The sequence below is a fragment of the Ctenopharyngodon idella genome, chromosome 9 (assembly GCF_019924925.1).
Source record: "Ctenopharyngodon idella isolate HZGC_01 chromosome 9, HZGC01, whole genome shotgun sequence".
In the NCBI taxonomy this organism is placed as follows: domain Eukaryota; kingdom Metazoa; phylum Chordata; class Actinopteri; order Cypriniformes; family Xenocyprididae; genus Ctenopharyngodon; species Ctenopharyngodon idella.
The window spans coordinates 33,037,236-33,062,871 of NC_067228.1; the positions used below are offsets into that span (position 1 = coordinate 33,037,236).

General features: G+C 45.0%; 52 non-coding genes across 52 annotated transcripts; 5 read left to right on the top strand and 47 right to left on the bottom strand.

The window, feature by feature from the left end:
* Positions 1-281: 281 nt before the first annotated feature.
* On the bottom strand, positions 282-363 carry trnas-gcu (transfer RNA serine (anticodon GCU)). Its single transcript has one exon. It is a non-coding gene; the product is annotated as a tRNA-Ser (tRNA).
* A 124-nt stretch (positions 364-487) lies between these two features.
* Positions 488-569, bottom strand: trnas-gcu (transfer RNA serine (anticodon GCU)). The gene has a single exon. It is a non-coding gene; the product is annotated as a tRNA-Ser (tRNA).
* A 1,116-nt stretch (positions 570-1,685) lies between these two features.
* trnav-uac (transfer RNA valine (anticodon UAC)) lies at positions 1,686-1,758 on the bottom strand. The gene has a single exon. It is a non-coding gene; the product is annotated as a tRNA-Val (tRNA).
* A 263-nt stretch (positions 1,759-2,021) lies between these two features.
* Positions 2,022-2,094, bottom strand: trnav-cac (transfer RNA valine (anticodon CAC)). Its single transcript has one exon. It is a non-coding gene; the product is annotated as a tRNA-Val (tRNA).
* A 123-nt stretch (positions 2,095-2,217) lies between these two features.
* trnav-aac (transfer RNA valine (anticodon AAC)) lies at positions 2,218-2,290 on the bottom strand. Its single transcript has one exon. It is a non-coding gene; the product is annotated as a tRNA-Val (tRNA).
* Positions 2,291-2,376: 86 nt separating this feature from the next.
* trnam-cau (transfer RNA methionine (anticodon CAU)) lies at positions 2,377-2,448 on the bottom strand. The gene has a single exon. It is a non-coding gene; the product is annotated as a tRNA-Met (tRNA).
* A 174-nt stretch (positions 2,449-2,622) lies between these two features.
* trnam-cau (transfer RNA methionine (anticodon CAU)) lies at positions 2,623-2,694 on the bottom strand. The gene has a single exon. It is a non-coding gene; the product is annotated as a tRNA-Met (tRNA).
* A 6-nt stretch (positions 2,695-2,700) lies between these two features.
* On the bottom strand, positions 2,701-2,773 carry trnar-ccu (transfer RNA arginine (anticodon CCU)). Its single transcript has one exon. It is a non-coding gene; the product is annotated as a tRNA-Arg (tRNA).
* A 915-nt stretch (positions 2,774-3,688) lies between these two features.
* On the top strand, positions 3,689-3,829 carry LOC127519443 (U4 spliceosomal RNA). The gene has a single exon (XR_007931841.1). It is a non-coding gene; the product is annotated as a U4 spliceosomal RNA (small nuclear RNA).
* A 1,068-nt stretch (positions 3,830-4,897) lies between these two features.
* Positions 4,898-4,979, bottom strand: trnas-gcu (transfer RNA serine (anticodon GCU)). Its single transcript has one exon. It is a non-coding gene; the product is annotated as a tRNA-Ser (tRNA).
* Positions 4,980-5,103: 124 nt separating this feature from the next.
* trnas-gcu (transfer RNA serine (anticodon GCU)) lies at positions 5,104-5,185 on the bottom strand. Its single transcript has one exon. It is a non-coding gene; the product is annotated as a tRNA-Ser (tRNA).
* Positions 5,186-6,301: 1,116 nt separating this feature from the next.
* On the bottom strand, positions 6,302-6,374 carry trnav-uac (transfer RNA valine (anticodon UAC)). The gene has a single exon. It is a non-coding gene; the product is annotated as a tRNA-Val (tRNA).
* A 263-nt stretch (positions 6,375-6,637) lies between these two features.
* On the bottom strand, positions 6,638-6,710 carry trnav-cac (transfer RNA valine (anticodon CAC)). The gene has a single exon. It is a non-coding gene; the product is annotated as a tRNA-Val (tRNA).
* A 123-nt stretch (positions 6,711-6,833) lies between these two features.
* trnav-aac (transfer RNA valine (anticodon AAC)) lies at positions 6,834-6,906 on the bottom strand. Its single transcript has one exon. It is a non-coding gene; the product is annotated as a tRNA-Val (tRNA).
* An 86-nt stretch (positions 6,907-6,992) lies between these two features.
* On the bottom strand, positions 6,993-7,064 carry trnam-cau (transfer RNA methionine (anticodon CAU)). The gene has a single exon. It is a non-coding gene; the product is annotated as a tRNA-Met (tRNA).
* A 174-nt stretch (positions 7,065-7,238) lies between these two features.
* trnam-cau (transfer RNA methionine (anticodon CAU)) lies at positions 7,239-7,310 on the bottom strand. Its single transcript has one exon. It is a non-coding gene; the product is annotated as a tRNA-Met (tRNA).
* A 6-nt stretch (positions 7,311-7,316) lies between these two features.
* trnar-ccu (transfer RNA arginine (anticodon CCU)) lies at positions 7,317-7,389 on the bottom strand. Its single transcript has one exon. It is a non-coding gene; the product is annotated as a tRNA-Arg (tRNA).
* Positions 7,390-8,304: 915 nt separating this feature from the next.
* LOC127519444 (U4 spliceosomal RNA) lies at positions 8,305-8,445 on the top strand. The gene has a single exon (XR_007931842.1). It is a non-coding gene; the product is annotated as a U4 spliceosomal RNA (small nuclear RNA).
* A 1,068-nt stretch (positions 8,446-9,513) lies between these two features.
* trnas-gcu (transfer RNA serine (anticodon GCU)) lies at positions 9,514-9,595 on the bottom strand. The gene has a single exon. It is a non-coding gene; the product is annotated as a tRNA-Ser (tRNA).
* A 124-nt stretch (positions 9,596-9,719) lies between these two features.
* Positions 9,720-9,801, bottom strand: trnas-gcu (transfer RNA serine (anticodon GCU)). The gene has a single exon. It is a non-coding gene; the product is annotated as a tRNA-Ser (tRNA).
* Positions 9,802-10,917: 1,116 nt separating this feature from the next.
* Positions 10,918-10,990, bottom strand: trnav-uac (transfer RNA valine (anticodon UAC)). Its single transcript has one exon. It is a non-coding gene; the product is annotated as a tRNA-Val (tRNA).
* A 263-nt stretch (positions 10,991-11,253) lies between these two features.
* Positions 11,254-11,326, bottom strand: trnav-cac (transfer RNA valine (anticodon CAC)). Its single transcript has one exon. It is a non-coding gene; the product is annotated as a tRNA-Val (tRNA).
* Positions 11,327-11,449: 123 nt separating this feature from the next.
* Positions 11,450-11,522, bottom strand: trnav-aac (transfer RNA valine (anticodon AAC)). Its single transcript has one exon. It is a non-coding gene; the product is annotated as a tRNA-Val (tRNA).
* Positions 11,523-11,608: 86 nt separating this feature from the next.
* On the bottom strand, positions 11,609-11,680 carry trnam-cau (transfer RNA methionine (anticodon CAU)). Its single transcript has one exon. It is a non-coding gene; the product is annotated as a tRNA-Met (tRNA).
* Positions 11,681-11,854: 174 nt separating this feature from the next.
* Positions 11,855-11,926, bottom strand: trnam-cau (transfer RNA methionine (anticodon CAU)). Its single transcript has one exon. It is a non-coding gene; the product is annotated as a tRNA-Met (tRNA).
* A 6-nt stretch (positions 11,927-11,932) lies between these two features.
* Positions 11,933-12,005, bottom strand: trnar-ccu (transfer RNA arginine (anticodon CCU)). Its single transcript has one exon. It is a non-coding gene; the product is annotated as a tRNA-Arg (tRNA).
* Positions 12,006-12,920: 915 nt separating this feature from the next.
* LOC127519445 (U4 spliceosomal RNA) lies at positions 12,921-13,061 on the top strand. Its single transcript, XR_007931843.1, has one exon. It is a non-coding gene; the product is annotated as a U4 spliceosomal RNA (small nuclear RNA).
* Positions 13,062-14,131: 1,070 nt separating this feature from the next.
* Positions 14,132-14,213, bottom strand: trnas-gcu (transfer RNA serine (anticodon GCU)). The gene has a single exon. It is a non-coding gene; the product is annotated as a tRNA-Ser (tRNA).
* A 124-nt stretch (positions 14,214-14,337) lies between these two features.
* Positions 14,338-14,419, bottom strand: trnas-gcu (transfer RNA serine (anticodon GCU)). Its single transcript has one exon. It is a non-coding gene; the product is annotated as a tRNA-Ser (tRNA).
* A 1,116-nt stretch (positions 14,420-15,535) lies between these two features.
* Positions 15,536-15,608, bottom strand: trnav-uac (transfer RNA valine (anticodon UAC)). Its single transcript has one exon. It is a non-coding gene; the product is annotated as a tRNA-Val (tRNA).
* Positions 15,609-15,871: 263 nt separating this feature from the next.
* trnav-cac (transfer RNA valine (anticodon CAC)) lies at positions 15,872-15,944 on the bottom strand. The gene has a single exon. It is a non-coding gene; the product is annotated as a tRNA-Val (tRNA).
* A 123-nt stretch (positions 15,945-16,067) lies between these two features.
* On the bottom strand, positions 16,068-16,140 carry trnav-aac (transfer RNA valine (anticodon AAC)). Its single transcript has one exon. It is a non-coding gene; the product is annotated as a tRNA-Val (tRNA).
* Positions 16,141-16,226: 86 nt separating this feature from the next.
* Positions 16,227-16,298, bottom strand: trnam-cau (transfer RNA methionine (anticodon CAU)). The gene has a single exon. It is a non-coding gene; the product is annotated as a tRNA-Met (tRNA).
* Positions 16,299-16,472: 174 nt separating this feature from the next.
* Positions 16,473-16,544, bottom strand: trnam-cau (transfer RNA methionine (anticodon CAU)). Its single transcript has one exon. It is a non-coding gene; the product is annotated as a tRNA-Met (tRNA).
* Positions 16,545-16,550: 6 nt separating this feature from the next.
* trnar-ccu (transfer RNA arginine (anticodon CCU)) lies at positions 16,551-16,623 on the bottom strand. Its single transcript has one exon. It is a non-coding gene; the product is annotated as a tRNA-Arg (tRNA).
* Positions 16,624-17,538: 915 nt separating this feature from the next.
* On the top strand, positions 17,539-17,679 carry LOC127519446 (U4 spliceosomal RNA). Its single transcript, XR_007931844.1, has one exon. It is a non-coding gene; the product is annotated as a U4 spliceosomal RNA (small nuclear RNA).
* A 1,073-nt stretch (positions 17,680-18,752) lies between these two features.
* Positions 18,753-18,834, bottom strand: trnas-gcu (transfer RNA serine (anticodon GCU)). The gene has a single exon. It is a non-coding gene; the product is annotated as a tRNA-Ser (tRNA).
* Positions 18,835-18,958: 124 nt separating this feature from the next.
* trnas-gcu (transfer RNA serine (anticodon GCU)) lies at positions 18,959-19,040 on the bottom strand. Its single transcript has one exon. It is a non-coding gene; the product is annotated as a tRNA-Ser (tRNA).
* A 1,116-nt stretch (positions 19,041-20,156) lies between these two features.
* Positions 20,157-20,229, bottom strand: trnav-uac (transfer RNA valine (anticodon UAC)). The gene has a single exon. It is a non-coding gene; the product is annotated as a tRNA-Val (tRNA).
* Positions 20,230-20,492: 263 nt separating this feature from the next.
* Positions 20,493-20,565, bottom strand: trnav-cac (transfer RNA valine (anticodon CAC)). The gene has a single exon. It is a non-coding gene; the product is annotated as a tRNA-Val (tRNA).
* A 123-nt stretch (positions 20,566-20,688) lies between these two features.
* On the bottom strand, positions 20,689-20,761 carry trnav-aac (transfer RNA valine (anticodon AAC)). The gene has a single exon. It is a non-coding gene; the product is annotated as a tRNA-Val (tRNA).
* An 86-nt stretch (positions 20,762-20,847) lies between these two features.
* Positions 20,848-20,919, bottom strand: trnam-cau (transfer RNA methionine (anticodon CAU)). The gene has a single exon. It is a non-coding gene; the product is annotated as a tRNA-Met (tRNA).
* Positions 20,920-21,093: 174 nt separating this feature from the next.
* Positions 21,094-21,165, bottom strand: trnam-cau (transfer RNA methionine (anticodon CAU)). Its single transcript has one exon. It is a non-coding gene; the product is annotated as a tRNA-Met (tRNA).
* A 6-nt stretch (positions 21,166-21,171) lies between these two features.
* Positions 21,172-21,244, bottom strand: trnar-ccu (transfer RNA arginine (anticodon CCU)). The gene has a single exon. It is a non-coding gene; the product is annotated as a tRNA-Arg (tRNA).
* A 915-nt stretch (positions 21,245-22,159) lies between these two features.
* On the top strand, positions 22,160-22,300 carry LOC127519447 (U4 spliceosomal RNA). The gene has a single exon (XR_007931845.1). It is a non-coding gene; the product is annotated as a U4 spliceosomal RNA (small nuclear RNA).
* A 923-nt stretch (positions 22,301-23,223) lies between these two features.
* trnas-gcu (transfer RNA serine (anticodon GCU)) lies at positions 23,224-23,305 on the bottom strand. The gene has a single exon. It is a non-coding gene; the product is annotated as a tRNA-Ser (tRNA).
* Positions 23,306-23,429: 124 nt separating this feature from the next.
* On the bottom strand, positions 23,430-23,511 carry trnas-gcu (transfer RNA serine (anticodon GCU)). Its single transcript has one exon. It is a non-coding gene; the product is annotated as a tRNA-Ser (tRNA).
* A 1,116-nt stretch (positions 23,512-24,627) lies between these two features.
* On the bottom strand, positions 24,628-24,700 carry trnav-uac (transfer RNA valine (anticodon UAC)). The gene has a single exon. It is a non-coding gene; the product is annotated as a tRNA-Val (tRNA).
* Positions 24,701-24,963: 263 nt separating this feature from the next.
* Positions 24,964-25,036, bottom strand: trnav-cac (transfer RNA valine (anticodon CAC)). The gene has a single exon. It is a non-coding gene; the product is annotated as a tRNA-Val (tRNA).
* A 123-nt stretch (positions 25,037-25,159) lies between these two features.
* Positions 25,160-25,232, bottom strand: trnav-aac (transfer RNA valine (anticodon AAC)). Its single transcript has one exon. It is a non-coding gene; the product is annotated as a tRNA-Val (tRNA).
* An 86-nt stretch (positions 25,233-25,318) lies between these two features.
* On the bottom strand, positions 25,319-25,390 carry trnam-cau (transfer RNA methionine (anticodon CAU)). The gene has a single exon. It is a non-coding gene; the product is annotated as a tRNA-Met (tRNA).
* A 174-nt stretch (positions 25,391-25,564) lies between these two features.
* On the bottom strand, positions 25,565-25,636 carry trnam-cau (transfer RNA methionine (anticodon CAU)). Its single transcript has one exon. It is a non-coding gene; the product is annotated as a tRNA-Met (tRNA).

Here is a 25,636-nt window from a genome sequence, read left to right on the forward strand (position 1 = left end):
AGCCTCTTTTAGTGAAATCATGTGACTTTGGCAGTTTGATACACGCTTCGAACCACTGATTCGAAACAAAAGATTCAGAGCTTCATGAAGCAGAGCACAATGGATTAGCAGTCCATCGCCTTAACCACTCGGCCACCTCGTCACTTGGTGTTCCGTCTGAAGTTTGGCTGTGGTGTTTTTCTGCAGCTATTTTTCGAACGAGGACATTGAAGTTGGCAGCGAGGTGCTTTGAGCAGCTATGCCAGGTGCACTAGGCTCTCTGAAACACTAAAGCCATTGGTCGACGAGGACGGGATTCGAACCCACGCGTGCAGAGCACAATGGATCAGCAGTCCATCGCCTTAACCACTCGGCCACCTCATCACTTGGCACGCTGCTTGAAGCTATTGCAGCTATTTTTAGTGCGAGGACAGTAAAGTTGTTAGCAAGGGGCTTTGAGCAGCTTTGCCAGACGAGATGCGTTCTCTCAAGCGCTAAAGCCAGCAAACGACGAGGATGGGATTCGAACCCACGCGTGCAGAGCACAATGGATTAGCAGTCCATCGCCTTAACCACTCGGCCACCTCGTCACTTGGCGTTCTGCTTGAAGTTTGGCTGTGGTGTTTTTCTGCAGCTATTTTTAGAAAGAGGACATTAAAGTTGACAGCAAGGTGCTTTGAGCGGCTAGGCCAGGTGCACGGGGCTCTCCGAAACACTAAAGCCATCGGACGACGAGGATGGGATTCGAACCCACGCGTGCAGAGGACAAGGAATTAGCAGTCCATCGCCTTAACCACTCGGCCCTCTATCACCCTGTTCTTGTGCAATGGATAGAGTAAATTCTCTGTGGCAGCAGATCATGCCCTTCATATTTTTCTTCCGAATACAAGCACCAAGTACCTTTTTGCATTCTTCAATGGACCAAACTTTTTCTGGTTGAATCCCAAATTTCTTTGTCAAATCCAATCTGACTGACTCAGTAACTTTTGAGTCCATGTGGTTAACCAAACCCTACAGCTGTCTGTTAACTCTTCTCTGACGGTGCAGAGGATAACACATTTGTACTGGTCTTAAAGGTTCTTTTGGATAGAGAATCACTCACCAACCCTTGGGTGTACAGGGAAATTCAGCCTGGATCTTCTTTTGGATCAGATCTTTGTTGTGCTTGAAGTTTCAATCTGGATTGAGGTGAGAAGCTCTATCCGGGTCACGGCACCAAAACTGTAGGAAACTTTTTCCTCGCCGAAGCAGAGACCAGGAGACGTTGGGACATCTTTCAAGAGTATATGACTTTCTTAGAAAGTCATCCTTTTTACCTTAAAATGCTAAATACAATGTACTTCACCATAGTATTCCATGTGATGTTATGTCAGGATGTAGGATCAGCAGATCTTAAACAGATTCTTAAATTTGTAATCCCACACGTGCGAGGTGAACGTGATAACCACTACACTACGGAAACCTGTCTTGTGGACAAAGAGAGAAATCTTCTGGTGTACGCTTCATAAAAGGCTTATAAGGAAAAGAGTGCTAAGAGTGACAGTCAATGTAAATTCCACAAACAGGACAGAGCTCCTTCGGCATGGCAGTCTGCCTAGAGCTCCTTAGTACGATTGCCTTCACCTAGCTCAAAAGTAGGAACTTTGCAGCGTGGACATCCTCTTACTGGAGAGCCAGTTCGGCATGTATATTACAAAAGCCTCACCTGTTTCCGCCCAGTTTCGAACTGGGGACCTTTCGCGTGTAAAGCGAACGTGATAACCGCTACACCACGGAAACGCGGGGACTAAGGCATTCCGATCGTTTTTAGCGCACGCTTGTTGACGACGACTGAAACGGCAGACTGCGCAGTGCTCTTAAAATGGCAAAAAGCTGCTACTTTTAGTAGCAAACCAACTGTTTGCCATTACAGGAAACCTCACTGGTCGCTTGTTTTATTTTTGTGCCTTTTCTTTGAAGAGTTTACACCGCAAATTGCGCAGCAGGTGTACTGATCTGCTCAAAAGAAAATCCCTTAGGAAATGTTGGCAAAAGCAACTCCCTGTTTCCGCCCAGTTTCGAACTGGGGACCTTTCGCGTGTGAGGCGAACGTGATAACCACTACACTACGGAAACCTGTCACTTTCGGACGGAGACAGAAACCATTTGGCGCATGCCTCTTAAAAGGCGTAAAAGGAAGAGGAGCTAATTCCTACTGGTGTTGCAAACAGTTTATATTTTCGGTCAAAAGCTAACCGCTGTTTCTGCTCGGTTTCGAACCGAGGACCTTTCGCGTGTTAGGCGAACGTGATGACCACTACACTACAGAAACCTCTCACAATAGCTATGCTTTCAGAATAGCGTTTTGGTAGCCTTACTTTGAGTAGGAACACGACATGTATGTAAATGAAAGAGTTTTAGCAGAGGATGGTTTCGATCCATCGACCTCTGGGTTATGGGCCCAGCACGCTTCCGCTGCGCCACTCTGCTTGCTGTGAGCAACCGTCCATTCACAGGTTTTTTCAAAATGACTTGCGTTTAGGCGTACATTGAATGCTCCGCTGTCACAGATGAGATCTGTTGAAAATGGTTATGGTTTCAGAATAGCGTTTTGGTAGCTTTACCTCAAGTAGGAACAGAACGTGTTTATAAGTAAAACAGTTTTAGCAGAGGATGGTTTCGATCCATCGACCTCTGGGTTATGGGCCCAGCACGCTTCCGCTGCGCCACTCTGCTTTAAACCACCCCAGATGGGACTCGAACCCACAATCCCTGGCTTAGGAGGCCAGTGCCTTATCCATTAGGCCACTGAGGCTGTAAAAGGCCAGCACCCACCTGCCCCCATTACTTCTGCTTCAGTGACAACAATAGGCTTGGTGTTTAAAAAAGGCAAACAGAGTAAAGGTTTATGGATTCAGCACAGTGTTTTGCTAGCTTTTCTTTGAGTAGGAACAGGACATGAATATAAATAAAACCGCTTTAGTAGAGGATGGTCTCGATCCATTGACCTCTGAGTTATGGGCCCCGCACACTTCCGCTGCGCAACTCTGCTTGTTAGAGAAAAGCTCCTATTCACGGGCGTTTTCAAAATGACTTGCATTTAGGCATACATTAAATGCTCCTCTGCAGCAGATGAGATCTGTTGAGAATGGTTATAGTTTCAGCATAGCGCTGTGGTAGCTTTTCTTCAAGTAGGAACAGAACGTGTTTATAAGTAAAGGAGTTACAGCAGAGGATGGTTTCAATCTGGGTTATAGGCCCAGATTTTGGTAGCTTTACCTCAGCACAATGAATTAGCAGTCCTAGAAGAACCTAGGGAGAACGCCAGAGTCTAGAAAAAGGTAACAAAGCTGGCATTGGACCTCCCTCAGAATATGTTTGCAGTGTCCTTGCACTCTTCATTATCCTACCCAACCTCGTAGGGGGCTCGTTGAATCGATCCCGAACTCAAACATGTTCTTGGAGATTGAGGATTATGACTCCTGCCCTTTGCTGCCAGGATACCCATAATTCTCTCCCCCTTAGATTTAAGGAAACAGCACACTTTTTTTCTTTAAGTGAAGAGAGTACAAGGAATAAACCTTTTTGTGCACATCGCTTGCCTGTTTCGTAGACACACCATTCATCCATCAGGGCCAAAATGCTGATTGAATGGTAGTTTAAAGCTTGATACCACCCTGTCGTTCCATGTGCAGATAGGTGCACAGAAGACGTTGCGACTTTCTCCGGCATTCTTTCGCAGAGGCAATATCGTAGCCTATGAGGTTTATCCGAGGCGTGATCATTGCTGGTTGAAAACTTTACCCAATACCCCGCTGGGATGACTTGAAATACAGTCAGCCTTGGCAATTTTTGTCAGCCTCTTAGGAGGCTTAATAATTGGTTGAAAAAAAAGAGTTGTGTTTTGGTTTCTGCCGTGTGTTGCATTCGTTGTAGCAGTGAAAGCCCGAGTCTGATGAAGGCCTTCCTCAGTGCATGTTTGGAGTGTCTTTGTTTTCTTAATGGTCGTATTCTAGCACCAGCTGGCTTGTTGTAATGATCCTGGTCTCAACAATGGTTTCAGACATGAACACAAGCTTTTTCTGCAGCTATTCTTAAAACGTGATTCAGTTAGAGAACACCATGGTGTGTCGTAAGCAGTGATGGGAGAAACGAAGCTTTTCAAAGCTCCGAATCAATTGAACCAATTACTTCACAAAATGATTCACTGTTTGCAAGCTTTCGAGACGCCACACGCTGCCACAAAAACTCAGGCCAAACGTGCATAAAAAGACCTTTTACAAACACATTGCCAATGTTTTATTGGAAGTAAAATCTATCAAATGCAATTAACTTATAATCAAATAATATTACATGTCAAGTGTCTGTGTAATATGTGTTCTTTTATCAATTTTCAGGTCTTGTTTTGTTTGTTCCATGGATGGCTCAGCTAAACAGGCTGATAAAACACTATTGGCTACTATTACTCTTTCTAATTATACTAATGTCTAATTAAAACGTCTACAAATGTATAAAGCTGATCAGAGATCAGGTAAAAACCATAGACACTTGTTCAATGGTTCTCAGTGAATCCGCATGATTCATGGGTTCACAGAGATGGCCCCCAGCGGTGAACCACTGACATTTCGAAACGTTTCAAAACAGTTATGTCGTAACAAAGCCTCTTTTAGTGAAATCATGTGACTTTGGCAGTTTGATACACGCTTCGAACCACTGATTCGAAACAAAAGATTCAGAGCTTCATGAAGCAGAGCACAATGGATTAGCAGTCCATCGCCTTAACCACTCGGCCACCTCGTCACTTGGTGTTCCGTCTGAAGTTTGGCTGTGGTGTTTTTCTGCAGCTATTTTTCGAACGAGGACATTGAAGTTGGCAGCGAGGTGCTTTGAGCAGCTATGCCAGGTGCACTAGGCTCTCTGAAACACTAAAGCCATTGGTCGACGAGGACGGGATTCGAACCCACGCGTGCAGAGCACAATGGATCAGCAGTCCATCGCCTTAACCACTCGGCCACCTCATCACTTGGCACGCTGCTTGAAGCTATTGCAGCTATTTTTAGTGCGAGGACAGTAAAGTTGTTAGCAAGGGGCTTTGAGCAGCTTTGCCAGACGAGATGCGTTCTCTCAAGCGCTAAAGCCAGCAAACGACGAGGATGGGATTCGAACCCACGCGTGCAGAGCACAATGGATTAGCAGTCCATCGCCTTAACCACTCGGCCACCTCGTCACTTGGCGTTCTGCTTGAAGTTTGGCTGTGGTGTTTTTCTGCAGCTATTTTTAGAAAGAGGACATTAAAGTTGACAGCAAGGTGCTTTGAGCGGCTAGGCCAGGTGCACGGGGCTCTCCGAAACACTAAAGCCATCGGACGACGAGGATGGGATTCGAACCCACGCGTGCAGAGGACAAGGAATTAGCAGTCCATCGCCTTAACCACTCGGCCCTCTATCACCCTGTTCTTGTGCAATGGATAGAGTAAATTCTCTGTGGCAGCAGATCATGCCCTTCATATTTTTCTTCCGAATACAAGCACCAAGTACCTTTTTGCATTCTTCAATGGACCAAACTTTTTCTGGTTGAATCCCAAATTTCTTTGTCAAATCCAATCTGACTGACTCAGTAACTTTTGAGTCCATGTGGTTAACCAAACCCTACAGCTGTCTGTTAACTCTTCTCTGACGGTGCAGAGGATAACACATTTGTACTGGTCTTAAAGGTTCTTTTGGATAGAGAATCACTCACCAACCCTTGGGTGTACAGGGAAATTCAGCCTGGATCTTCTTTTGGATCAGATCTTTGTTGTGCTTGAAGTTTCAATCTGGATTGAGGTGAGAAGCTCTATCCGGGTCACGGCACCAAAACTGTAGGAAACTTTTTCCTCGCCGAAGCAGAGACCAGGAGACGTTGGGACATCTTTCAAGAGTATATGACTTTCTTAGAAAGTCATCCTTTTTACCTTAAAATGCTAAATACAATGTACTTCACCATAGTATTCCATGTGATGTTATGTCAGGATGTAGGATCAGCAGATCTTAAACAGATTCTTAAATTTGTAATCCCACACGTGCGAGGTGAACGTGATAACCACTACACTACGGAAACCTGTCTTGTGGACAAAGAGAGAAATCTTCTGGTGTACGCTTCATAAAAGGCTTATAAGGAAAAGAGTGCTAAGAGTGACAGTCAATGTAAATTCCACAAACAGGACAGAGCTCCTTCGGCATGGCAGTCTGCCTAGAGCTCCTTAGTACGATTGCCTTCACCTAGCTCAAAAGTAGGAACTTTGCAGCGTGGACATCCTCTTACTGGAGAGCCAGTTCGGCATGTATATTACAAAAGCCTCACCTGTTTCCGCCCAGTTTCGAACTGGGGACCTTTCGCGTGTAAAGCGAACGTGATAACCGCTACACCACGGAAACGCGGGGACTAAGGCATTCCGATCGTTTTTAGCGCACGCTTGTTGACGACGACTGAAACGGCAGACTGCGCAGTGCTCTTAAAATGGCAAAAAGCTGCTACTTTTAGTAGCAAACCAACTGTTTGCCATTACAGGAAACCTCACTGGTCGCTTGTTTTATTTTTGTGCCTTTTCTTTGAAGAGTTTACACCGCAAATTGCGCAGCAGGTGTACTGATCTGCTCAAAAGAAAATCCCTTAGGAAATGTTGGCAAAAGCAACTCCCTGTTTCCGCCCAGTTTCGAACTGGGGACCTTTCGCGTGTGAGGCGAACGTGATAACCACTACACTACGGAAACCTGTCACTTTCGGACGGAGACAGAAACCATTTGGCGCATGCCTCTTAAAAGGCGTAAAAGGAAGAGGAGCTAATTCCTACTGGTGTTGCAAACAGTTTATATTTTCGGTCAAAAGCTAACCGCTGTTTCTGCTCGGTTTCGAACCGAGGACCTTTCGCGTGTTAGGCGAACGTGATGACCACTACACTACAGAAACCTCTCACAATAGCTATGCTTTCAGAATAGCGTTTTGGTAGCCTTACTTTGAGTAGGAACACGACATGTATGTAAATGAAAGAGTTTTAGCAGAGGATGGTTTCGATCCATCGACCTCTGGGTTATGGGCCCAGCACGCTTCCGCTGCGCCACTCTGCTTGCTGTGAGCAACCGTCCATTCACAGGTTTTTTCAAAATGACTTGCGTTTAGGCGTACATTGAATGCTCCGCTGTCACAGATGAGATCTGTTGAAAATGGTTATGGTTTCAGAATAGCGTTTTGGTAGCTTTACCTCAAGTAGGAACAGAACGTGTTTATAAGTAAAACAGTTTTAGCAGAGGATGGTTTCGATCCATCGACCTCTGGGTTATGGGCCCAGCACGCTTCCGCTGCGCCACTCTGCTTTAAACCACCCCAGATGGGACTCGAACCCACAATCCCTGGCTTAGGAGGCCAGTGCCTTATCCATTAGGCCACTGAGGCTGTAAAAGGCCAGCACCCACCTGCCCCCATTACTTCTGCTTCAGTGACAACAATAGGCTTGGTGTTTAAAAAAGGCAAACAGAGTAAAGGTTTATGGATTCAGCACAGTGTTTTGCTAGCTTTTCTTTGAGTAGGAACAGGACATGAATATAAATAAAACCGCTTTAGTAGAGGATGGTCTCGATCCATTGACCTCTGAGTTATGGGCCCCGCACACTTCCGCTGCGCAACTCTGCTTGTTAGAGAAAAGCTCCTATTCACGGGCGTTTTCAAAATGACTTGCATTTAGGCATACATTAAATGCTCCTCTGCAGCAGATGAGATCTGTTGAGAATGGTTATAGTTTCAGCATAGCGCTGTGGTAGCTTTTCTTCAAGTAGGAACAGAACGTGTTTATAAGTAAAGGAGTTACAGCAGAGGATGGTTTCAATCTGGGTTATAGGCCCAGATTTTGGTAGCTTTACCTCAGCACAATGAATTAGCAGTCCTAGAAGAACCTAGGGAGAACGCCAGAGTCTAGAAAAAGGTAACAAAGCTGGCATTGGACCTCCCTCAGAATATGTTTGCAGTGTCCTTGCACTCTTCATTATCCTACCCAACCTCGTAGGGGGCTCGTTGAATCGATCCCGAACTCAAACATGTTCTTGGAGATTGAGGATTATGACTCCTGCCCTTTGCTGCCAGGATACCCATAATTCTCTCCCCCTTAGATTTAAGGAAACAGCACACTTTTTTTCTTTAAGTGAAGAGAGTACAAGGAATAAACCTTTTTGTGCACATCGCTTGCCTGTTTCGTAGACACACCATTCATCCATCAGGGCCAAAATGCTGATTGAATGGTAGTTTAAAGCTTGATACCACCCTGTCGTTCCATGTGCAGATAGGTGCACAGAAGACGTTGCGACTTTCTCCGGCATTCTTTCGCAGAGGCAATATCGTAGCCTATGAGGTTTATCCGAGGCGTGATCATTGCTGGTTGAAAACTTTACCCAATACCCCGCTGGGATGACTTGAAATACAGTCAGCCTTGGCAATTTTTGTCAGCCTCTTAGGAGGCTTAATAATTGGTTGAAAAAAAAGAGTTGTGTTTTGGTTTCTGCCGTGTGTTGCATTCGTTGTAGCAGTGAAAGCCCGAGTCTGATGAAGGCCTTCCTCAGTGCATGTTTGGAGTGTCTTTGTTTTCTTAATGGTCGTATTCTAGCACCAGCTGGCTTGTTGTAATGATCCTGGTCTCAACAATGGTTTCAGACATGAACACAAGCTTTTTCTGCAGCTATTCTTAAAACGTGATTCAGTTAGAGAACACCATGGTGTGTCGTAAGCAGTGATGGGAGAAACGAAGCTTTTCAAAGCTCCGAATCAATTGAACCAATTACTTCACAAAATGATTCACTGTTTGCAAGCTTTCGAGACGCCACACGCTGCCACAAAAACTCAGGCCAAACGTGCATAAAAAGACCTTTTACAAACACATTGCCAATGTTTTATTGGAAGTAAAATCTATCAAATGCAATTAACTTATAATCAAATAATATTACATGTCAAGTGTCTGTGTAATATGTGTTCTTTTATCAATTTTCAGGTCTTGTTTTGTTTGTTCCATGGATGGCTCAGCTAAACAGGCTGATAAAACACTATTGGCTACTATTACTCTTTCTAATTATACTAATGTCTAATTAAAACGTCTACAAATGTATAAAGCTGATCAGAGATCAGGTAAAAACCATAGACACTTGTTCAATGGTTCTCAGTGAATCCGCATGATTCATGGGTTCACAGAGATGGCCCCCAGCGGTGAACCACTGACATTTCGAAACGTTTCAAAACAGTTATGTCGTAACAAAGCCTCTTTTAGTGAAATCATGTGACTTTGGCAGTTTGATACACGCTTCGAACCACTGATTCGAAACAAAAGATTCAGAGCTTCATGAAGCAGAGCACAATGGATTAGCAGTCCATCGCCTTAACCACTCGGCCACCTCGTCACTTGGTGTTCCGTCTGAAGTTTGGCTGTGGTGTTTTTCTGCAGCTATTTTTCGAACGAGGACATTGAAGTTGGCAGCGAGGTGCTTTGAGCAGCTATGCCAGGTGCACTAGGCTCTCTGAAACACTAAAGCCATTGGTCGACGAGGACGGGATTCGAACCCACGCGTGCAGAGCACAATGGATCAGCAGTCCATCGCCTTAACCACTCGGCCACCTCATCACTTGGCACGCTGCTTGAAGCTATTGCAGCTATTTTTAGTGCGAGGACAGTAAAGTTGTTAGCAAGGGGCTTTGAGCAGCTTTGCCAGACGAGATGCGTTCTCTCAAGCGCTAAAGCCAGCAAACGACGAGGATGGGATTCGAACCCACGCGTGCAGAGCACAATGGATTAGCAGTCCATCGCCTTAACCACTCGGCCACCTCGTCACTTGGCGTTCTGCTTGAAGTTTGGCTGTGGTGTTTTTCTGCAGCTATTTTTAGAAAGAGGACATTAAAGTTGACAGCAAGGTGCTTTGAGCGGCTAGGCCAGGTGCACGGGGCTCTCCGAAACACTAAAGCCATCGGACGACGAGGATGGGATTCGAACCCACGCGTGCAGAGGACAAGGAATTAGCAGTCCATCGCCTTAACCACTCGGCCCTCTATCACCCTGTTCTTGTGCAATGGATAGAGTAAATTCTCTGTGGCAGCAGATCATGCCCTTCATATTTTTCTTCCGAATACAAGCACCAAGTACCTTTTTGCATTCTTCAATGGACCAAACTTTTTCTGGTTGAATCCCAAATTTCTTTGTCAAATCCAATCTGACTGACTCAGTAACTTTTGAGTCCATGTGGTTAACCAAACCCTACAGCTGTCTGTTAACTCTTCTCTGACGGTGCAGAGGATAACACATTTGTACTGGTCTTAAAGGTTCTTTTGGATAGAGAATCACTCACCAACCCTTGGGTGTACAGGGAAATTCAGCCTGGATCTTCTTTTGGATCAGATCTTTGTTGTGCTTGAAGTTTCAATCTGGATTGAGGTGAGAAGCTCTATCCGGGTCACGGCACCAAAACTGTAGGAAACTTTTTCCTCGCCGAAGCAGAGACCAGGAGACGTTGGGACATCTTTCAAGAGTATATGACTTTCTTAGAAAGTCATCCTTTTTACCTTAAAATGCTAAATACAATGTACTTCACCATAGTATTCCATGTGATGTTATGTCAGGATGTAGGATCAGCAGATCTTAAACAGATTCTTAAATTTGTAATCCCACACGTGCGAGGTGAACGTGATAACCACTACACTACGGAAACCTGTCTTGTGGACAAAGAGAGAAATCTTCTGGTGTACGCTTCATAAAAGGCTTATAAGGAAAAGAGTGCTAAGAGTGACAGTCAATGTAAATTCCACAAACAGGACAGAGCTCCTTCGGCATGGCAGTCTGCCTAGAGCTCCTTAGTACGATTGCCTTCACCTAGCTCAAAAGTAGGAACTTTGCAGCGTGGACATCCTCTTACTGGAGAGCCAGTTCGGCATGTATATTACAAAAGCCTCACCTGTTTCCGCCCAGTTTCGAACTGGGGACCTTTCGCGTGTAAAGCGAACGTGATAACCGCTACACCACGGAAACGCGGGGACTAAGGCATTCCGATCGTTTTTAGCGCACGCTTGTTGACGACGACTGAAACGGCAGACTGCGCAGTGCTCTTAAAATGGCAAAAAGCTGCTACTTTTAGTAGCAAACCAACTGTTTGCCATTACAGGAAACCTCACTGGTCGCTTGTTTTATTTTTGTGCCTTTTCTTTGAAGAGTTTACACCGCAAATTGCGCAGCAGGTGTACTGATCTGCTCAAAAGAAAATCCCTTAGGAAATGTTGGCAAAAGCAACTCCCTGTTTCCGCCCAGTTTCGAACTGGGGACCTTTCGCGTGTGAGGCGAACGTGATAACCACTACACTACGGAAACCTGTCACTTTCGGACGGAGACAGAAACCATTTGGCGCATGCCTCTTAAAAGGCGTAAAAGGAAGAGGAGCTAATTCCTACTGGTGTTGCAAACAGTTTATATTTTCGGTCAAAAGCTAACCGCTGTTTCTGCTCGGTTTCGAACCGAGGACCTTTCGCGTGTTAGGCGAACGTGATGACCACTACACTACAGAAACCTCTCACAATAGCTATGCTTTCAGAATAGCGTTTTGGTAGCCTTACTTTGAGTAGGAACACGACATGTATGTAAATGAAAGAGTTTTAGCAGAGGATGGTTTCGATCCATCGACCTCTGGGTTATGGGCCCAGCACGCTTCCGCTGCGCCACTCTGCTTGCTGTGAGCAACCGTCCATTCACAGGTTTTTTCAAAATGACTTGCGTTTAGGCGTACATTGAATGCTCCGCTGTCACAGATGAGATCTGTTGAAAATGGTTATGGTTTCAGAATAGCGTTTTGGTAGCTTTACCTCAAGTAGGAACAGAACGTGTTTATAAGTAAAACAGTTTTAGCAGAGGATGGTTTCGATCCATCGACCTCTGGGTTATGGGCCCAGCACGCTTCCGCTGCGCCACTCTGCTTTAAACCACCCCAGATGGGACTCGAACCCACAATCCCTGGCTTAGGAGGCCAGTGCCTTATCCATTAGGCCACTGAGGCTGTAAAAGGCCAGCACCCACCTGCCCCCATTACTTCTGCTTCAGTGACAACAATAGGCTTGGTGTTTAAAAAAGGCAAACAGAGTAAAGGTTTATGGATTCAGCACAGTGTTTTGCTAGCTTTTCTTTGAGTAGGAACAGGACATGAATATAAATAAAACCGCTTTAGTAGAGGATGGTCTCGATCCATTGACCTCTGAGTTATGGGCCCCGCACACTTCCGCTGCGCAACTCTGCTTGTTAGAGAAAAGCTCCTATTCACGGGCGTTTTCAAAATGACTTGCATTTAGGCATACATTAAATGCTCCTCTGCAGCAGATGAGATCTGTTGAGAATGGTTATAGTTTCAGCATAGCGCTGTGGTAGCTTTTCTTCAAGTAGGAACAGAACGTGTTTATAAGTAAAGGAGTTACAGCAGAGGATGGTTTCAATCTGGGTTATAGGCCCAGATTTTGGTAGCTTTACCTCAGCACAATGAATTAGCAGTCCTAGAAGAACCTAGGGAGAACGCCAGAGTCTAGAAAAAGGTAACAAAGCTGGCATTGGACCTCCCTCAGAATATGTTTGCAGTGTCCTTGCACTCTTCATTATCCTACCCAACCTCGTAGGGGGCTCGTTGAATCGATCCCGAACTCAAACATGTTCTTGGAGATTGAGGATTATGACTCCTGCCCTTTGCTGCCAGGATACCCATAATTCTCTCCCCCTTAGATTTAAGGAAACAGCACACTTTTTTTCTTTAAGTGAAGAGAGTACAAGGAATAAACCTTTTTGTGCACATCGCTTGCCTGTTTCGTAGACACACCATTCATCCATCAGGGCCAAAATGCTGATTGAATGGTAGTTTAAAGCTTGATACCACCCTGTCGTTCCATGTGCAGATAGGTGCACAGAAGACGTTGCGACTTTCTCCGGCATTCTTTCGCAGAGGCAATATCGTAGCCTATGAGGTTTATCCGAGGCGTGATCATTGCTGGTTGAAAACTTTACCCAATACCCCGCTGGGATGACTTGAAATACAGTCAGCCTTGGCAATTTTTGTCAGCCTCTTAGGAGGCTTAATAATTGGTTGAAAAAAAAAAAGAGTTGTGTTTTGGTTTCTGCCGTGTGTTGCATTCGTTGTAGCAGTGAAAGCCCGAGTCTGATGAAGGCCTTCCTCAGAGCATGTTTGGAGTGTCTTTGTTTTCTTAATGGTCGTATTCTAGCACCAGCTGGCTTGTTGTAATGATCCTGGTCTCAACAATGGTTTCAGACATGAACACAAGCTTTTCTGCAGCTATTCTTAAAACGTGATTCAGTTAGAGAACACCATGGTGTGTCGTAAGCAGTGATGGGAGAAACGAAGCTTTTCAAAGCTCCGAATCAATTGAACCAATTACTTCACAAAATGATTCACTGTTTGCAAGCTTTCGAGACGCCACACGCTGCCACAAAAACTCAGGCCAAACGTGCATAAAAAGACCTTTTACAAACACATTGCCAATGTTTTATTGGAAGTAAAATCTATCAAATGCAATTAACTTATAATCAAATAATATTACATGTCAAGTGTCTGTGTAATATGTGTTCTTTTATCAATTTTCAGGTCTTGTTTTGTTTGTTCCATGGATGGCTCAGCTAAACAGGCTGATAAAACACTATTGGCTACTATTACTCTTTCTAATTATACTAATGTCTAATTAAAACGTCTACAAATGTATAAAGCTGATCAGAGATCAGGTAAAAACCATAGACACTTGTTCAATGGTTCTCAGTGAATCCGCATGATTCATGGGTTCACAGAGATGGCCCCCAGCGGTGAACCACTGACATTTCGAAACGTTTCAAAACAGTTATGTCGTAACAAAGCCTCTTTTAGTGAAATCATGTGACTTTGGCAGTTTGATACACGCTTCGAACCACTGATTCGAAACAAAAGATTCAGAGCTTCATGAAGCAGAGCACAATGGATTAGCAGTCCATCGCCTTAACCACTCGGCCACCTCGTCACTTGGTGTTCCGTCTGAAGTTTGGCTGTGGTGTTTTTCTGCAGCTATTTTTCGAACGAGGACATTGAAGTTGGCAGCGAGGTGCTTTGAGCAGCTATGCCAGGTGCACTAGGCTCTCTGAAACACTAAAGCCATTGGTCGACGAGGACGGGATTCGAACCCACGCGTGCAGAGCACAATGGATCAGCAGTCCATCGCCTTAACCACTCGGCCACCTCATCACTTGGCACGCTGCTTGAAGCTATTGCAGCTATTTTTAGTGCGAGGACAGTAAAGTTGTTAGCAAGGGGCTTTGAGCAGATTTGCCAGACGAGATGCGTTCTCTCAAGCGCTAAAGCCAGCAAACGACGAGGATGGGATTCGAACCCACGCGTGCAGAGCACAATGGATTAGCAGTCCATCGCCTTAACCACTCGGCCACCTCGTCACTTGGCGTTCTGCTTGAAGTTTGGCTGTGGTGTTTTTCTGCAGCTATTTTTAGAAAGAGGACATTAAAGTTGACAGCAAGGTGCTTTGAGCGGCTAGGCCAGGTGCACGGGGCTCTCCGAAACACTAAAGCCATCGGACGACGAGGACGGGATTCGAACCCACGCGTGCAGAGGACAAGGAATTAGCAGTCCATCGCCTTAACCACTCGGCCCTCTATCACCCCGTTCTTGTGCAATGGATAGAGTAAATTCTCTGTGGCAGCAGATCATGCCCTTCATATTTTTCTTCCGAATACAAGCACCAAGTACCTTTTTGCATTCTTCAATGGACCAAACTTTTTCTGGTTGAATCCCAAATTTCTTTGTCAAATCCAATCTGACTGACTCAGTAACTTTTGAGTCCATGTGGTTAACCAAACCCTACAGCTGTCTGTTAACTCTTCTCTGACGGTGCAGAGGATAACACATTTGTACTGGTCTTAAAGGTTCTTTTGGATAGAGAATCACTCACCAACCCTTGGGTGTACAGGGAAATTCAGCCTGGATCTTCTTTTGGATCAGATCTTTGTTGTGCTTGAAGTTTCAATCTGGATTGAGGTGAGAAGCTCTATCCGGGTCACGGCACCGAAACTGTAGGAAACTTTTTCCTCGCCGAAGCAGAGACCAGGAGACGTTAGGACATCTTTCGAGAGTATATGACTTTCTTAGAAAGTCATCCTTTTTACCTTAAAATGCTAAATACAATGTACTTCACCATAGTATTCCATGTGATGTTATGTCAGGATGTAGGATCAGCAGATCTTAAACAGATTCTTAAATTTGTAATCCCACACGTGCGAGGTGAACGTGATAACCACTACACTACGGAAACCTGTCTTGTGGACAAAGAGAGAAATCTTCTGGTGTACGCTTCATAAAAGGCTTATAAGGAAAAGAGTGCTAAGAGTGACAGTCAATGTAAATTCCACAAACAGGACAGAGCTCCTTCGGCATGGCAGTCTGCCTAGAGCTCCTTAGTACGATTGCCTTCACCTAGCTCAAAAGTAGGAACTTTGCAGCGTGGACATCCTCTTACTGGAGAGCCAGTTCGGCATGTATATTACAAAAGCCTCACCTGTTTCCGCCCAGTTTCGAACTGGGGACCTTTCGCGTGTAAAGCGAACGTGATAACCGCTACACCACGGAAACGCGGGGACTAAGGCATTCCGATCGTTTTTAGCGCACGCTTGTTGACGACGACTGAAACGGCAGACTGCGCAGTGCTCTTAAAATGGCAAAAAGCTGCTACTTTTAGTAGCAAACCAACTGTTTGCCATTACAGGAAACCTCACTGGTCGTTTGTTTTATTTTTGTGCCTTTTCTTTGAAGAGTTTACACCGCAAATTGCGCAGCAGGTGTACTGATCTGCTCAAAAGAAAATCCCTTAGGAAATGTTGGCAAAAGCAACTCCCTGTTTCCGCCCAGTTTCGAACTGGGGACCTTTCGCGTGTGAGGCGAACGTGATAACCACTACACTACGGAAACCTGTCACTTTCGGACGGAGACAGAAACCATTTGGCGCATGCCTCTTAAAAGGCGTAAAAGGAAGAGGAGCTAATTCCTACTGGTGTTGCAAACAGTTTATATTTTCGGTCAAAAGCTAACCGCTGTTTCTGCTCGGTTTCGAACCGAGGACCTTTCGCGTGTTAGGCGAACGTGATGACCACTACACTACAGAAACCTCTCACAATAGCTATGCTTTCAGAATAGCGTTTTGGTAGCCTTACTTTGAGTAGGAACACGACATGTATGTAAATGAAAGAGTTTTAGCAGAGGATGGTTTCGATCCATCGACCTCTGGGTTATGGGCCCAGCACGCTTCCGCTGCGCCACTCTGCTTGCTGTGAGCAACCGTCCATTCACAGGTTTTTTCAAAATGACTTGCGTTTAGGCGTACATTGAATGCTCCGCTGTCACAGATGAGATCTGTTGAAAATGGTTATGGTTTCAGAATAGCGTTTTGGTAGCTTTACCTCAAGTAGGAACAGAACGTGTTTATAAGTAAAACAGTTTTAGCAGAGGATGGTTTCGATCCATCGACCTCTGGGTTATGGGCCCAGCACGCTTCCGCTGCGCCACTCTGCTTTAAACCACCCCAGATGGGACTCGAACCCACAATCCCTGGCTTAGGAGGCCAGTGCCTTATCCATTAGGCCACTGAGGCTGTAAAAGGCCAGCACCCACCTGCCCCCATTACTTCTGCTTCAGTGACAACAATAGGCTTGGTGTTTAAAAAAGGCAAACAGAGTAAAGGTTTATGGATTCAGCACAGTGTTTTGCTAGCTTTTCTTTGAGTAGGAACAGGACATGAATATAAATAAAACCGCTTTAGTAGAGGATGGTCTCGATCCATTGACCTCTGAGTTATGGGCCCCGCACACTTCCGCTGCGCAACTCTGCTTGTTAGAGAAAAGCTCCTATTCACAGGCGTTTTCAAAATGACTTGCATTTAGGCATACATTAAATGCTCCTCTGCAACAGATGAGATCTGTTGAGAATGGTTATAGTTTCAGCATAGCGCTGTGGTAGCTTTTCTTCAAGTAGGAACAGAACGTGTTTATAAGTAAAGGAGTTACAGCAGAGGATGGTTTCAATCTGGGTTATAGGCCCAGATTTTGGTAGCTTTACCTCAGCACAATGAATTAGCAGTCCTAGAAGAACCTAGGGAGAACGCCAGAGTCTAGAAAAAGGTAACAAAGCTGGCATTGGACCTCCCTCAGAATATGTTTGCAGTGTCCTTGCACTCTTCATTATCCTACCCAACCTCGTAGGGGGCTCGTTGAATCGATCCCGAACTCAAACATGTTCTTGGAGATTGAGGATTATGACTCCTGCCCTTTGCTGCCAGGATACCCATAATTCTCTCCCCCTTAGATTTAAGGAAACAGCACACTTTTTTTCTTTAAGTGAAGAGAGTACAAGGAATAAACCTTTTTGTGCACATCGCTTGCCTGTTTCGTAGACACACCATTCATCCATCAGGGCCAAAATGCTGATTGAATGGTAGTTTAAAGCTTGATACCACCCTGTCGTTCCATGTGCAGATAGGTGCACAGAAGACGTTGCGACTTTCTCCGGCATTCTTTCGCAGAGGCAATATCGTAGCCTATGAGGTTTATCCGAGGCGTGATCATTGCTGGTTGAAAACTTTACCCAATACCCCGCTGGGATGACTTGAAATACAGTCAGCCTTGGCAATTTTTGTCAGCCTCTTAGGAGGCTTAATAATTGGTTGAAAAAAAAAAAAAGAGTTGTGTTTTGGTTTCTGCCGTGTGTTGCATTCGTTGTAGCAGTGAAAGCTCGAGTCTGATGAAGGCCTTCCTCAGAGCATGTTTGGAGTGTCTTTGTTTTCTTAATGGTCGTATTCTAGCACCAGCTGGCTTGTTGTAATGATCCTGGTCTCAACAATGGTTTCAGACATGAACACAAGCTTTCTCTGCAGCTATTCTTAAAACGTGATTCAGTTAGAGAACACCATGGTGTGTCGTAAGCAGTGATGGGAGAAACGAAGCTTTTCAAAGCTCCGAATCAATTGAACCAATTACTTCACAAAATGATTCACTGTTTGCAAGCTTTCGAGACGCCACACGCTGCCACAAAAACTCAGGCCAAACGTGCATAAAAAGACCTTTTACAAACACATTGCCAATGTTTTATTGGAAGTAAAATCTATCAAATGCAATTAACTTATAATCAAATAATATTACATGTCAAGTGTCTGTGTAATATGTGTTCTTTTATCAATTTTCAGGTCTTGTTTTGTTTGTTCCATGGATGGCTCAGCTAAACAGGCTGATAAAACACTATTGGCTACTATTACTCTTTCTAATTATACTAATGTCTAATTAAAACGTCTACAAATGTATAAAGCTGATCAGAGATCAGGTAAAAACCATAGACACTTGTTCAATGGTTCTCAGTGAATCCGCATGATTCATGGGTTCACAGAGATGGCCCCCAGCGGTGAACCACTGGCATTTCGAAACGTTTCAAAACAGTTATGTCGTAACAAAGCCTCTTTTAGTGAAATCATGTGACTTTGGCAGTTTGATACACGCTTCGAACCACTGATTCGAAACAAAAGATTCAGAGCTTCATGAAGCAGAGCACAATGGATTAGCAGTCCATCGCCTTAACCACTCGGCCACCTCGTCACTTGGTGTTCCGTCTGAAGTTTGGCTGTGGTGTTTTTCTGCAGCTATTTTTCGAACGAGGACATTGAAGTTGGCAGCGAGGTGCTTTGAGCAGCTATGCCAGGTGCACTAGGCTCTCTGAAACACTAAAGCCATTGGTCGACGAGGACGGGATTCGAACCCACGCGTGCAGAGCACAATGGATCAGCAGTCCATCGCCTTAACCACTCGGCCACCTCATCACTTGGCACGCTGCTTGAAGCTATTGCAGCTATTTTTAGTGCGAGGACAGTAAAGTTGTTAGCAAGGGGCTTTGAGCAGATTTGCCAGACGAGATGCGTTCTCTCAAGCGCTAAAGCCAGCAAACGACGAGGATGGGATTCGAACCCACGCGTGCAGAGCACAATGGATTAGCAGTCCATCGCCTTAACCACTCGGCCACCTCGTCACTTGGCGTTCTGCTTGAAGTTTGGCTGTGGTGTTTTTCTGCAGCTATTTTTAGAAAGAGGACATTAAAGTTGACAGCAAGGTGCTTTGAGCGGCTAGGCCAGGTGCACGGGGCTCTCCGAAACACTAAAGCCATCGGACGACGAGGACGGGATTCGAACCCACGCGTGCAGAGGACAAGGAATTAGCAGTCCATCGCCTTAACCACTCGGCCCTCTATCACCCCGTTCTTGTGCAATGGATAGAGTAAATTCTCTGTGGCAGCAGATCATGCCCTTCATATTTTTCTTCCGAATACAAGCACCAAGTACCTTTTTGCATTCTTCAATGGACCAAACTTTTTCTGGTTGAATCCCAAATTTCTTTGTCAAATCCAATCTGACTGACTCAGTAACTTTTGAGTCCATGTGGTTAACCAAACCCTACAGCTGTCTGTTAACTCTTCTCTGACGGTGCAGAGGATAACACATTTGTACTGGTCTTAAAGGTTCTTTTGGATAGAGAATCACTCACCAACCCTTGGGTGTACAGGGAAATTCAGCCTGGATCTTCTTTTGGATCAGATCTTTGTTGTGCTTGAAGTTTCAATCTGGATTGAGGTGAGAAGCTCTATCCGGGTCACGGCACCGAAACTGTAGGAAACTTTTTCCTCGCCGAAGCAGAGACCAGGAGACGTTAGGACATCTTTCGAGAGTATATGACTTTCTTAGAAAGTCATCCTTTTTACCTTAAAATGCTAAATACAATGTACTTCACCATAGTATTCCATGTGATGTTATGTCAGGATGTAGGATCAGCAGATCTTAAACAGATTCTTAAATTTGTAATCCCACACGTGCGAGGTGAACGTGATAACCACTACACTACGGAAACCTGTCTTGTGGACAAAGAGAGAAATCTTCTGGTGTACGCTTCATAAAAGGCTTATAAGGAAAAGAGTGCTAAGAGTGACAGTCAATGTAAATTCCACAAACAGGACAGAGCTCCTTCGGCATGGCAGTCTGCCTAGAGCTCCTTAGTACGATTGCCTTCACCTAGCTCAAAAGTAGGAACTTTGCAGCGTGGACATCCTCTTACTGGAGAGCCAGTTCGGCATGTATATTACAAAAGCCTCACCTGTTTCCGCCCAGTTTCGAACTGGGGACCTTTCGCGTGTAAAGCGAACGTGATAACCGCTACACCACGGAAACGCGGGGACTAAGGCATTCCGATCGTTTTTAGCGCACGCTTGTTGACGACGACTGAAACGGCAGACTGCGCAGTGCTCTTAAAATGGCAAAAAGCTGCTACTTTTAGTAGCAAACCAACTGTTTGCCATTACAGGAAACCTCACTGGTCGTTTGTTTTATTTTTGTGCCTTTTCTTTGAAGAGTTTACACCGCAAATTGCGCAGCAGGTGTACTGATCTGCTCAAAAGAAAATCCCTTAGGAAATGTTGGCAAAAGCAACTCCCTGTTTCCGCCCAGTTTCGAACTGGGGACCTTTCGCGTGTGAGGCGAACGTGATAACCACTACACTACGGAAACCTGTCACTTTCGGACGGAGACAGAAACCATTTGGCGCATGCCTCTTAAAAGGCGTAAAAGGAAGAGGAGCTAATTCCTACTGGTGTTGCAAACAGTTTATATTTTCGGTCAAAAGCTAACCGCTGTTTCTGCTCGGTTTCGAACCGAGGACCTTTCGCGTGTTAGGCGAACGTGATGACCACTACACTACAGAAACCTCTCACAATAGCTATGCTTTCAGAATAGCGTTTTGGTAGCCTTACTTTGAGTAGGAACACGACATGTATGTAAATGAAAGAGTTTTAGCAGAGGATGGTTTCGATCCATCGACCTCTGGGTTATGGGCCCAGCACGCTTCCGCTGCGCCACTCTGCTTGCTGTGAGCAACCGTCCATTCACAGGTTTTTTCAAAATGACTTGCGTTTAGGCGTACATTGAATGCTCCGCTGTCACAGATGAGATCTGTTGAAAATGGTTATGGTTTCAGAATAGCGTTTTGGTAGCTTTACCTCAAGTAGGAACAGAACGTGTTTATAAGTAAAACAGTTTTAGCAGAGGATGGTTTCGATCCATCGACCTCTGGGTTATGGGCCCAGCACGCTTCCGCTGCGCCACTCTGCTTTAAACCACCCCAGATGGGACTCGAACCCACAATCCCTGGCTTAGGAGGCCAGTGCCTTATCCATTAGGCCACTGAGGCTGTAAAAGGCCAGCACCCACCTGCCCCCATTACTTCTGCTTCAGTGACAACAATAGGCTTGGTGTTTAAAAAAGGCAAACAGAGTAAAGGTTTATGGATTCAGCACAGTGTTTTGCTAGCTTTTCTTTGAGTAGGAACAGGACATGAATATAAATAAAACCGCTTTAGTAGAGGATGGTCTCGATCCATTGACCTCTGAGTTATGGGCCCCGCACACTTCCGCTGCGCAACTCTGCTTGTTAGAGAAAAGCTCCTATTCACAGGCGTTTTCAAAATGACTTGCATTTAGGCATACATTAAATGCTCCTCTGCAACAGATGAGATCTGTTGAGAATGGTTATAGTTTCAGCATAGCGCTGTGGTAGCTTTTCTTCAAGTAGGAACAGAACGTGTTTATAAGTAAAGGAGTTACAGCAGAGGATGGTTTCAATCTGGGTTATAGGCCCAGATTTTGGTAGCTTTACCTCAGCACAATGAATTAGCAGTCCTAGAAGAACCTAGGGAGAACGCCAGAGTCTAGAAAAAGGTAACAAAGCTGGCATTGGACCTCCCTCAGAATATGTTTGCAGTGTCCTTGCACTCTTCATTATCCTACCCAACCTCGTAGGGGGCTCGTTGAATCGATCCCGAACTCAAACATGTTCTTGGAGATTGAGGATTATGACTCCTGCCCTTTGCTGCCAGGATACCCATAATTCTCTCCCCCTTAGATTTAAGGAAACAGCACACTTTTTTTCTTTAAGTGAAGAGAGTACAAGGAATAAACCTTTTTGTGCACATCGCTTGCCTGTTTCGTAGACACACCATTCATCCATCAGGGCCAAAATGCTGATTGAATGGTAGTTTAAAGCTTGATACCACCCTGTCGTTCCATGTGCAGATAGGTGCACAGAAGACGTTGCGACTTTCTCCGGCATTCTTTCGCAGAGGCAATATCGTAGCCTATGAGGTTTATCCGAGGCGTGATCATTGCTGGTTGAAAACTTTACCCAATACCCCGCTGGGATGACTTGAAATACAGTCAGCCTTGGCAATTTTTGTCAGCCTCTTAGGAGGCTTAATAATTGGTTGAAAAAAAAAAAGAGTTGTGTTTTGGTTTCTGCCGTGTGTTGCATTCGTTGTAGCAGTGAAAGCCCGAGTCTGATGAAGGCCTTCCTCAGAGCATGTTTGGAGTGTCTTTGTTTTCTTAATGGTCGTATTCTAGCACCAGCTGGCTTGTTGTAATGATCCTGGTCTCAACAATGGTTTCAGACATGAACACAAGCTTTTTCTGCAGCTATTCTTAAAACGTGATTCAGTTAGAGAACACCATGGTGTGTCGTAAGCAGTGATGGGAGAAACGAAGCTTTTCAAAGCTCCGAATCAATTGAACCAATTACTTCACAAAATGATTCACTGTTTGCAAGCTTTCGAGACGCCACACGCTGCCACAAAAACTCAGGCCAAACGTGCATAAAAAGACCTTTTACAAACACATTGCCAATGTTTTATTGGAAGTAAAATCTATCAAATGCAATTAACTTATAATCAAATAATATTACATGTCAAGTGTCTGTGTAATATGTGTTCTTTTATCAATTTTCAGGTCTTGTTTTGTTTGTTCCATGGATGGCTCAGCTAAACAGGCTGATAAAACACTATTGGCTACTATTACTCTTTCTAATTATACTAATGTCTAATTAAAACGTCTACAAATGTATAAAGCTGATCAGAGATCAGGTAAAAACCATAGACACTTGTTCAATGGTTCTCAGTGAATCCGCATGATTCATGGGTTCACAGAGATGGCCCCCAGCGGTGAACCACTGACATTTCGAAACGTTTCAAAACAGTTATGTCGTAACAAAGCCTCTTTTAGTGAAATCATGTGACTTTGGCAGTTTGATATTTTTCGAACGAGGACATTGAAGTTGGCAGCGAGGTGCTTTGAGCAGCTATGCCAGGTGCACTAGGCTCTCTGAAACACTAAAGCCATTGGTCGACGAGGACGGGATTCGAACCCACGCGTGCAGAGCACAATGGATCAGCAGTCCATCGCCTTAACCACTCGGCCACCTCATCACTTGGCACGCTGCTTGAAGCTATTGCAGCTATTTTTAGTGCGAGGACAGTAAAGTTGTTAGCAAGGGGCTTTGAGCAGCTTTGCCAGACGAGATGCGTTCTCTCAAGCGCTAAAGCCAGCAAACGACGAGGATGGGATTCGAACCCACGCGTGCAGAGCACAATGGATTAGCAGTCCATCGCCTTAACCACTCGGCCACCTCGTCACTTGGCGTTCTGCTTGAAGTTTGGCTGTGGTGTTTTTCTGCAGCTATTTTTAGAAAGAGGACATTAAAGTTGACAGCAAGGTGCTTTGAGCGGCTAGGCCAGGTGCACGGGGCTCTCCGAAACACTAAAGCCATCGGACGACGAGGATGGGATTCGAACCCACGCGTGCAGAGGACAAGGAATTAGCAGTCCATCGCCTTAACCACTCGGCCCTCTATCACCCTGTTCTTGTGCAATGGATAGAGTAAATTCTCTGTGGCAGCAGATCATGCCCTTCATATTTTTCTTCCGAATACAAGCACCAAGTACCTTTTTGCATTCTTCAATGGACCAAACTTTTTCTGGTTGAATCCCAAATTTCTTTGTCAAATCCAATCTGACTGACTCAGTAACTTTTGAGTCCATGTGGTTAACCAAACCCTACAGCTGTCTGTTAACTCTTCTCTGACGGTGCAGAGGATAACACATTTGTACTGGTCTTAAAGGTTCTTTTGGATAGAGAATCACTCACCAACCCTTGGGTGTACAGGGAAATTCAGCCTGGATCTTCTTTTGGATCAGATCTTTGTTGTGCTTGAAGTTTCAATCTGGATTGAGGTGAGAAGCTCTATCCGGGTCACGGCACCAAAACTGTAGGAAACTTTTTCCTCGCCGAAGCAGAGACCAGGAGACGTTGGGACATCTTTCAAGAGTATATGACTTTCTTAGAAAGTCATCCTTTTTACCTTAAAATGCTAAATACAATGTACTTCACCATAGTATTCCATGTGATGTTATGTCAGGATGTAGGATCAGCAGATCTTAAACAGATTCTTAAATTTGTAATCCCACACGTGCGAGGTGAACGTGATAACCACTACACTACGGAAACCTGTCTTGTGGACAAAGAGAGAAATCTTCTGGTGTACGCTTCATAAAAGGCTTATAAGGAAAAGAGTGCTAAGAGTGACAGTCAATGTAAATTCCACAAACAGGACAGAGCTCCTTCGGCATGGCAGTCTGCCTAGAGCTCCTTAGTACGATTGCCTTCACCTAGCTCAAAAGTAGGAACTTTGCAGCGTGGACATCCTCTTACTGGAGAGCCAGTTCGGCATGTATATTACAAAAGCCTCACCTGTTTCCGCCCAGTTTCGAACTGGGGACCTTTCGCGTGTAAAGCGAACGTGATAACCGCTACACCACGGAAACGCGGGGACTAAGGCATTCCGATCGTTTTTAGCGCACGCTTGTTGACGACGACTGAAACGGCAGACTGCGCAGTGCTCTTAAAATGGCAAAAAGCTGCTACTTTTAGTAGCAAACCAACTGTTTGCCATTACAGGAAACCTCACTGGTCGCTTGTTTTATTTTTGTGCCTTTTCTTTGAAGAGTTTACACCGCAAATTGCGCAGCAGGTGTACTGATCTGCTCAAAAGAAAATCCCTTAGGAAATGTTGGCAAAAGCAACTCCCTGTTTCCGCCCAGTTTCGAACTGGGGACCTTTCGCGTGTGAGGCGAACGTGATAACCACTACACTACGGAAACCTGTCACTTTCGGACGGAGACAGAAACCATTTGGCGCATGCCTCTTAAAAGGCGTAAAAGGAAGAGGAGCTAATTCCTACTGGTGTTGCAAACAGTTTATATTTTCGGTCAAAAGCTAACCGCTGTTTCTGCTCGGTTTCGAACCGAGGACCTTTCGCGTGTTAGGCGAACGTGATGACCACTACACTACAGAAACCTCTCACAATAGCTATGCTTTCAGAATAGCGTTTTGGTAGCCTTACTTTGAGTAGGAACACGACATGTATGTAAATGAAAGAGTTTTAGCAGAGGATGGTTTCGATCCATCGACCTCTGGGTTATGGGCCCAGCACGCTTCCGCTGCGCCACTCTGCTTGCTGTGAGCAACCGTCCATTCACAGGTTTTTTCAAAATGACTTGCGTTTAGGCGTACATTGAATGCTCCGCTGTCACAGATGAGATCTGTTGAAAATGGTTATGGTTTCAGAATAGCGTTTTGGTAGCTTTACCTCAAGTAGGAACAGAACGTGTTTATAAGTAAAACAGTTTTAGCAGAGGATGGTTTCGATCCATCGACCTCTGGGTTATGGGCCCAGCACGCTTCCGCTGCGCCACTCTGCT